At 34.0% G+C, this 10,249-nt stretch overlaps 1 pseudogene; it reads right to left on the bottom strand.

Annotated features, from left to right (window-relative positions):
- LOC100757236 lies at window positions 1-852 on the bottom strand (annotated as a pseudogene).
- Between the last annotated feature and the right edge of the window lie 9,397 nt (window positions 853-10,249).

The raw sequence follows: 10,249 nt of genomic DNA on the forward strand, positions 1-10,249 counted from the left end.
TTAAAGTCTTGGTGGTAAAACAGAACACTGGGCCATGTTCTTCAGATTTTGGAGGGGTTCTGACCATTCCATCGACACTATTTGTGGTATGGTAGTAAGGAGTAAGCTTTTGGCTTTGTTGGCATTTTCTTTCATGGTCTTTAAAACCCCATCCACTGACACTGCTTCTTCATGCTCCTTCCAACAATTATAATCGATTGCCATGGCAATGCTTGCATAGCAAATTCCAGCCTCTCTAGCAAGCACTACCTCTGGAATTGTAGTCATATTGATAACATCTGCACCTAAAGTATGGAATACAAAACTTTCTGCCCGAGAGCTGAAATGAGGCCCCTTAATTGTGACTATTGTCCCCTTGGAAAGGTATGGAAGACCAAGCTTCTTGGCTGTTTCTATGAGGACCTCTCTTGTCTTGGGGCAAAACGGTTCAGCCATTGAGATATGGCACATTCTTCTGGCGCTGCAGTGGCTTCCATCATAGAAGGTCTGAGGCCTCAGGGATGTCCTGTCAATGAATTGATCGATGATGACCATGTCACCAGGCTGGATCTCCTCTCTCAAGGAGCCGCAAGCTGTAGTCACTAGGACGTGTACAACCTTCTTCCTTCAGAGCCCAGATGTTTGCCTGGTGGTTGACTTTTGAAGGCATGATGGTATGCTGTCACCCATGTCTTGCAATAAGCACACAATCAATGTTTTTTTTATCTTCCCCCAAATTAAGGCATCAGATGGCTTGCCAAATGGAGTATCCAGATATTTCTCAGTTCTTCCTTATAAAATTTCTGGATTATCCAAGCCTGCTCCACAAATTATTCCAATCTTCACTGGTGTGCAGGCAGCACCCAAGGCCATGTCTGCACCAGGGAAGTCATCTTTGAGTGGGAACGCTGGACCAGGAGGAGCTGCTGCGATCTTTTAGCATGACAATGGTATTAGGGTTTCCCTTAGGCTCAAGAAATATCTTGTTTAAGTTTCTTGGCCATTTTACCAGTGTCAAATATGGATTCCATCTCATTGAGTGGGTCTTAAATCCAATCAGAAAGTGGTTAGTTACTCCCATAACATTTGTATCACTGTTACACACACACACACACACACACACACACACACACACACACACACACACACACACACACTGTTGTAGGTTTCAGCATTGTAGTTGTAGCTGGAAGATATTGATAATTACCTTTCCCATCTGATAATATGTAGAGTACCTTCCAGTACCACCAACACTAGTCAGTAGGGTGAAACATCTAGTTAAACACCATCTAAACTTCTTTTTGTCTGGTGACATATATAAGTGTTGTCTTCAGCAAGATGGTCTCACCATCAGGTTGTGGAGAGTAACCAATAATCTTTGCAAAACTTCATGGTGTTTGAGGTTTTCTCTGAGGTTCCTTTGGACAACAATTCAACAAGATGTAACCCATTCCTGCCACTGAAGGTTTTATTTGATTGCATAATATTTCTAGTTGAGTCATTGTCTCCATTTAGGTTCATTGTGTGTGTGTGTGTGTGTGTGTGTGTGTGTGTGTGTGTGTGTGTGTGTGTGTGTGTGTAAGCTTCTATAATAACAGACTTCTATATGGGTTTCAAATAACCTTTAGTATTAGTTGTCCCTCCCATATTTCCCCCTTTGCCCTTCTTTTCCATCCTCCTCACTATTTAATCATCTTATTCTCAGTTCCAACAGGACTTTTTCTGGACTCCCTAGGAAGCCAAATCAAAGGTGTCCTCTGTGTCCTTACACTCAGTTAGACCTTCTGACTTATTGCTGTTTCCTACCAAATCCTGGAAAGACCTTTGAGGAAACATGATCCTTGAGATAACTGATAACTGCTTTGTTAAGAATTTGATTTCATGAGAGATCAACAGCTTTTCAGATGCCTTTCCCTTGTGTATAATGTAAGAAAATATCAATCATACTTTTATGGTACAAGAAATTTGGTAGCTTATTTTTACCATTCTTAAAAGACAATAATAGAACAGACAATTTGTAGGAAAGCAAAGACTGTATTTTCAGACAGCATTTTTTCCACTTAGTACAATTGCTGAATTATGTAATTTCAGTACTTACTTCTATTTTCAGTAACACAAGTGCCTGGTTCCAGGAGAAATTTACACATCAGTCCAAAGAGAGAAATGATAATCAGGCTGTATTTTGTACTTTTATTGCATTGATTATATGTGAATATGTATTCATGTATATATGTATAAAATACATCACAATTTTAAAATGTTTCATTTAAAAATTCAACCCAGGGAACATACTTTACAACTGTAAAAAAATAATGCCTAAACTTTATTAAAGCACAAATATTTTAGTCAGCTCAATAAATTTTGCTTATATAATATAAAACATTTGTATAACATTAATATATACATATACACATATATGTATATTCATCTTTAAAGTGGCATTCCTTTAAATACCATTTGAACATTTGCTAATGTTCCTTTAAAATTGAAAACAGTCATGAAACTTTGTTTCATTCTAGTAAACTCTCAGTGAATACCTCTTTGAGGAGACACAATATACTTTTCCACTTCAGATCCTGAATGACATTGCCAACTGTTTAACTTCAATGTTAATGTGATGCTGAAAACATGGTCTTCTAATATGTGAGATGTTTATGGAACATTAAGTATATAGTATTTCTAAAATGAAGTTTACAAAAATTAAATATATCAATTTCTTTTTATCATCTATGACACCTTAGAAATTTATTGAGTTGATTCTAATGTTTGTAATTTAATAAAATTTAGGCATTAGTTTTTACAACTGTAAAATACACATCCTGGGCTGAATTTTAAAATGAAACATTTTAATACAGTGATGTAAGTGTATCTGTTACATTAGTGGGCTTATTTTTAATATTCCAAAGCTATGTCTACTTGATGAAAAACATGAATTGAGAAACGACTGATCTCCTGCTTAGGGTCACCCCAGCAACCGAAGCAGACTAAACAGCACATCTAATTGATTGAGGAGAGTTTGGTTGCAAGGACAGTTGCCACAAATGACCTTAAAAATTAAAGAACCACTTATTGTAAGCAAAGAAGTATTGTGGGGATTCCAAAATTCCAACAAATTAAAAAGGAAGATATACTTAATCTCACATAAAGCTAGCTTACTCTATGTGGAAAGTTTTATTTTAATGCATGCACTGATATTTCCAGTAAAGTATAAAGACTTTCTTAACAGGAGATATTCTATGATTGTGTAAATTATAGTGCTCTGAAATAGTATGGTATTTATGATTTTGGTTGTTTGTTGTTTTCTAATTGTCTTCTAATACCTAGTTTTATATTTTGTTGAATTTTAATTCTGTTATAATCTACTTGTTCTCATGGTATATTTGTGCTCACTAAAACAATAATAAAGAAAATTTATTATTACAATGTCAATGTCATTCTTTAGTTACTTCTAAATTATTCAAGATTCTTACTCCCCAATGGCATAATTAAAACACACATAGCAAATATGGTTATTAGTGCAGTGACATTTAATTAAACACTTAATACTTATGAAAACTATAGGATTTTTTGTTTCACTCATGAAAGAACACAGATGAGGTACCTTTATCTCTTATAAGATGACATATTATTTTAAACCATGTCAAGTGATATTTCATTTCCTTATTACAACACATTTCAAAAACTTGGATAAAGATCAACCAAATAATTTTAATTTTCTATGGGGAAAAGTTAAAGCAACTAAAAAAGGCAAATGGGAATCACATAATTGGAAAAAATTTTTGAACTGGGTATAACTTTATATGCTATGTTGAAGAACCCTTTATACTCAATTTGGGGAAAGTTTATCAATTGTAAGTTGCTATTTGTATCTGTTTAGCAGTCCCCAAAATTCGTTTTATACTATATACTAATTCTCAAGAATAATTTATTTTATTGGAGATGGATGTATCTTCCCTCAAGGGAAACATATGTAAGATAACAGTGTTTTGTTATCTTTAATAATGTTTTATTTTTCATATGTAAGATAACAGTGTTTTGTTATCTTTAATAATGTTTTATTTTTAAAAGCCCAAATGTTAAATACCAAGTGGGAACTATAGCACAAGTAAATTCCGTTGGTAGGTGATTGGATATTTCTGTGATTGTATTAATTGTTTAATTCTTTCATTAACAAAACTAGTGTCTACTTTTCAGATAACACTGCTGTTTGAAATCACCTCTGTTTAATTTTGTAACTGATATTTCTATATTTTTGCGTTATAAACTTATGACTTTATATATTGCTTTAATACAAATTTGATGTTGATTATTTCCTTTTTTCTTTTTTATTTCCTATTAAATACCTACCCATTCTATATTTGATTAATCATAAGCTAGCATAAAAATCATGTGAACACCTGATAAATTCTTAATTTTTCCTCTAGTGAATCACAATACTAGAGTTTTATAACAAGGTATAAAACAATTGGTGGTCTTCCTCAGTCCTTCAATATGCAATAGCTAGTACTAACATTGAAGCATACTAGTTAAAAGAACTGTGTTTAGAATAGTCAGAAGTGTGAATTTACTATACACTACCAGATACATTGGGAAATTTTCTTCAGTTTCTCAAAGCCTCAATTTATTTATCTGTTAGATGCTTCTTATTCTACTATAGGCATCATATGGGAAGAAGATGATGTATGCCCAGCACTTAACTAGCATTTATTGAATACTCGTTCATAGTCACTTCCACAATAATATGTCTCATTGAAGTATAGTGAGGTAATCCAGTCACAAAAAGACAAACATTGCATGTACTCACTCATGTATAGATTTTAGACCTAGAGCAAAGGATTGCCAGCCTAAATTCACACTGCCTGAGAAGCTAAGAAGCAAGGAGAACCCTAAGAGAGACATACATGGTCCCCCGGAGAAGGGGAAAGGGACAAGATCTCCTGAGATAATAGGGAGCATGGGGGAGGGGAGAGGGAGTTAGAAGAAAGATGGGGAGAAGAGGAGGGGAGAGGAGGACTGGAGAGAACAGGAAGATCGAGTCAGGGGAAGAATATAAGAGAACAAGAAATAGATACCATAATAGAGAGAGCCATTATAGGCTTAAAGAGAAATCTGGCACTAAGGAAATATCCAGAGATCTACAAGGTTGACCCCCAACTAACAATCTAAGCAACAGCAGAGAGACTACCTTAAAAGCCCCTCTACCATAATGAGATTGATGACTACCTTATATGCCATCCTAGTGCCTTCATCCAGTAGCTGGTGGAAGCAGAAGCAGATACCCACAGCTAAACACTGAGCAGAATTCTGGAATCCAGATGCAGACAGGAAGGAGTGATGAGCAAAGGAGTCAAGACCAGGCTGAAGAAACCCACAGAAACAGCTGACCTGAACAAAGGTGTTGCTCATGGACCCCAGACTGGTAGCTGGAAAACCAGCATAGGACTGTTCCAGGCCCCCTGAATGAGGATGCCAGTTTGGAGGTCTGGTTAATCTATGGGGCCTCTGGTAGTGGATCAGTATTTATCCCTAGTACAGGAATGGAATTTGGGAGCCCAATCCACATAGAGGGATACTCTGTCAGTCTAGACACAATGGGGAGGTTCTAGGCCCTGCTCCAAATGATATGATAGACTTTGAAGATCCTCCATGGAAGGTCTCACCCTCCCTGGGGAGCAGAAAGTGGATGGGATAGCGGGTCAGTGGGGGTAGGAGAGGGGAGGGAGAGGGGACTGGGATTGACATGTAAAAGAAGCTTGTTTCAAATTTAAAAATAAATAAATACAAAGTAATATAGTCAATAACTTATAGAAAATTATTAAGCTAATAACATTTGTAGTAACTACTGATTTCAAACTTAAGTTTGGATTTCTGTTAATTTAGTACAGACCTATCCAGGTTGAAAATAAAAAAAAATGTTTTAACTTTGAATGGACCTACCTTAATTGAAAATGAAATTGAATGCAATTGTGAACTCTGGTTTCCTTTCTTATACATGTTAAAAGCTTCTAGTTTGAGATACTTACAGAATCACATATAATGCAAAGAAATGGTATGAAGATTCTGACACTCTTCACACATTTTCTCCCAAAGTTAGTATCTTTCAAAATAATGCACAATAGCATAAGTCACATATTCACATTGATACAATTCACTGATTTTGTTTAGCTTTTGACCATTTCCCACTATCCCCATGTGTGTATTTAGGTCAATGCAAATTTGTCTTACTTGTATGCTTATGGTCATCTTAATAGTCAAGATATAGATCAGTTACATTAAATATACTTCATGTTACCTTTTCATAACTATAATACCCTCCATCCCAACATACCTCAGAAGTGGAAAATATAGAATATAATCTAAAGACTGGATTTTTATATTCAATGTTATTTCCTAGAGATTTGTTCAGGTTGTGGGAATTCCAAACTTGTTGTTTTCACAATGGAATGTGGACCTGACCCACTGTGCTTGTTAGTTTTTTTGTTGCCGTTTTTTTTTTTTGTTTGTTTGTTTTGTTTTGTTGTCAATTTGACACAAGATAGCATCACATGGGAAGAGGGAACTTCAATGAAGAAAATGCCCCTATAAGCTTGACCTGTAGACAATTCCATCCGGATGTTCTCTTGACTCATGATTGAGGTGAGAGGACTCAGCCACTGTAGATGGTGCTTGCCCCAAGACAGATTGTTCTGAGTTCCATTTATTTTTAAAGTATGGTGGCAAACCAGAACAAACCAGAAAGCAGCATTCTTCCATGGTCTCTGCTTCAGTTCCTGCCTCCAGGTTCCTAATGAGTTTCTGCCTTGAGTTCCTTCAGTGATGGACTGTGATCAGGAGTTGTAAGCTGAAATAAACCCTCTACTCCCCACATTGCTCCTGGTCATGGTCTTTATGACAGCAATAGAAAAGTATTCATCTATTCAGAGGCTTCAGATTATTTCAAATGTTTAGTGACCACAAGCATCACAGCCACTTTGTACAGATTTTTATAATCACTGGTAGCCATCATTACGTACTGTTGCTTTTGCTTTCTCCTTATGACCACCCTTGTGAATTTTTCTTAAAAGATTAACCTTCAGTTTTGTCACTGCTTAACTAGTAATTTTCACATTAAAGTTAATGGAGAGCATGGCAAAGGATCAAATTCCATTGATAAGTTCTGATTCATCTGATCAATATGATGAGAAGGAAATTCTCTGATTACTAGTTATGATTAAAACATTTCCAGTTTCCTGGCAGGTAATTTTCTTTCCGCAGTCATTTACTTTGCATTGTTTCATTTGAAATTTCTGGCAGATAAGAACTAAACATCCACTTAAGAACAAGGAGAATCATGTCACAAGTGGGTTAAAGATAAAACAGCATTTTTTTGAAGTACATTTTACTCCCATAAAATTTTGAAACTTAAATTTGTTGGATTATAATATTTTAGACTTTAGGAACATTCTATTACTAAATATTGGGATTTTATTTTCACATAGCATGCTCAAGAGAGGTTAATAAGGTGTTTAAAATGTAAGGAATTTATCAATTTTAATACTTAATACAGCCAATATAAATTTTTTATAGCAGAGGTTAAAATATATTTACCAAGATCGACTTTTATTCACAGAAGAGCAGATAACTGATTTATCTTTGAAGGAAAACTCTAAGAATTATATTTTTATACTGCCTTTTAAAATTTGGCTGAGGTTTTGTATGTCTAGGCTTTCATTTTTCATCATATTTCCATACTACACAGTCAGGTCCTGCATAGTTAGATTTGTTTTTCATATTAGTGTGTGACTCTCATGAAGTTATGGCTTGGCAGTTGTTAATCACTTTGCATTTTAATATTTATGTAGCAAATTGTCTTGTAACCATATCAATAAATCACTGTGACTGTGGATCTAGAACTTAGAAATATTTTTCTAACACTGGATTTAAACATTATAAGAAATGAACCTAATAACATTTTATTAACTTAGTAAATAATTTTTTCATATTTTAGAACTCATCACAGTTGACTTAGCCCTTGTAGGTGTAGATAAATTAAATTCCTTGAAACTTGACCTCTTGAATGATTTTCATTTGCCATTATAGACACTGGGGTCCTGCATTTTGTCAATTTCATGCAAGAATATGGGAATTAGCTCAGTCTCAGTAGGCAAAGATTTCCTTCCTTCCACAATAATGTGAGTTTCTGTGTCCCATTTGTATCCCTGGATATTTAATTGTACCTTGAAAATATGTATTTATTTTTCATACAAAGTATATTTTGTCCCCTAGTAAATATATAGCAATAATTATAAATAAATTATTGTCATTGGGAAATAAAAATCTTGAAATTCAGTAAAAATTATTGTTAGAAGTAAAATTTTAAGATCATTTTAGTGCATGCTTTCAAACTATGTGCGAATTAAAAAAATAAATTCCATATTATTAGAGTCAATGTGGAGATGCACTAAAATTAAAGAATTATAAATAATTAAAATATAGATTATTGAAAATTTTACAAAATACTATGAATTTAATAAATCACCCAAGTATGGAGTTATATAAAACTAAACTTTTCATTTTTATATTATCTTAAATATTTGTAACTAAAAGTCAACTTTGTTTACAAAAAATAATTTTCTATTTAATATTTTGTATATAATACCTGTTATAACGATCCCACTGTTAATTAAAATTTAGATCATATTTTAAGCATGCATCATTATCAGTGAAAGAAGAAATAAAGATTACCAAATTGTGATATTAAACTTAATAGAAATTCAGTATAGGAAATGTAATGTGTACTTGTTTTTAGAATACAAACACAATGTTGAAGGACCTGGTTATAATTCACTAACATGCAATATGTTTTAAAGCGCTGTCATTTAAACATTTAACTTAAGTTGCTTCACCAAAGACAGTTTTAGCCATTTAGATTCAATTATTGCATATTATCAAATTAAATCATTAAAACATTTTAAAGACCCATCTTTAATTTCAAAATATCTCAAAGATTAAGTAAACACTGCCAAAATATCTAGTAGTTTATTCTGATTATTGGGAGATAATTTTCCTCTGTGTTCTCAAATATCACATGCTTAAGCACAGCTTTCATTTCATCTTGGAATTTACTTTTCTTCAAATGAACTTTTATGAACTTAGGATATCTTATATATATAAAGATATGCTTAAGTGCAGAATTGTGACTCCTACAAAGTCAGATTAAATCTGAAGTGAACTGTATCCTATAAACCAGGGAAAACCATGTGTTAGTATACATAAAATGAAAATATAATTTTGAATATTTCTAAGCTTTTTTATGTTTCAGCTAATCTCCTTAACTATAGCATATTTTGGGGGAAAATCCTTCAAGTAAACTGTAGTTCTTCCTATCTTTGTATGTTATGCTATGAGTCTTTTTTTAACTTTTAAGGTTTTACTTTATAGGACTATTATTATTTCCAGCCATTACTTGCATCTCTTTTTGACTGATTATGGTTGTTTAAATAAGGAATTTTTACTTATTTACTATAGATTGTTCATTTAAAATTTATAGAGAACTGATGACCAATTATGTTAACACATTGTATCCCTCATTTTAAGTTATTTTACAGAGTTCAACTCTGTCAATCCTTGGAGCACTGTATGTCTTAACATGACTTCGAGTCATAAAGTTTTTTTTTTTTTTGAGACAGGGTTTCTCTGTGTAGCTTTGGAGCCTATCCTGGCACTCGCTCTGGAGACCAGGCTGGCCTCGAACTCACAGAGAACTGCCTGCCTCTGTAGTCGTGAAATTTATTCCTGCTGATCGATAATGAAAAGGACTATATGTCTTTTCCTACTAACAAAACTTATACAAAACTAGAAGCAAAAATGTTACCCCCATCAACCCCTCCTCACTTCTTCCTGAGCCTGCCCCTTGACAAGAGTGGACCTACCCAGACAGCATTTTGCTCTTGTCCTCTATGATATCTGGCTCTTATAATCCTTCTGTCTCTTACTCCAAGATGGTCCATGAGCATTGGGGAGGAGATATGATATAGATGTTCCATTTGTGGCTGAAAACTCAACAGTCACTTATTCTCTGCCCAATTGTGAGTTTCTAAATTAACTCTCATTTACTGCACAAATAAATTTCTCTGATAAGTTCTCAGAATTGTACTAATCTAGGGCTAGAGAAATGTGAAATTGGAGAGCAGTTTGATACTGTATTTATAGTAGGTTCACCTTGGAATCTGTGACCATTCCAATTTTGGGTTCTTGTCAATTTTTGCAATAGGCATGTGTTTCTTCCCAT

This window comes from Cricetulus griseus, chromosome X (genome assembly GCF_003668045.3).
Source record: "Cricetulus griseus strain 17A/GY chromosome X, alternate assembly CriGri-PICRH-1.0, whole genome shotgun sequence".
In the NCBI taxonomy this organism is placed as follows: Eukaryota; Metazoa; Chordata; class Mammalia; order Rodentia; family Cricetidae; genus Cricetulus; species Cricetulus griseus.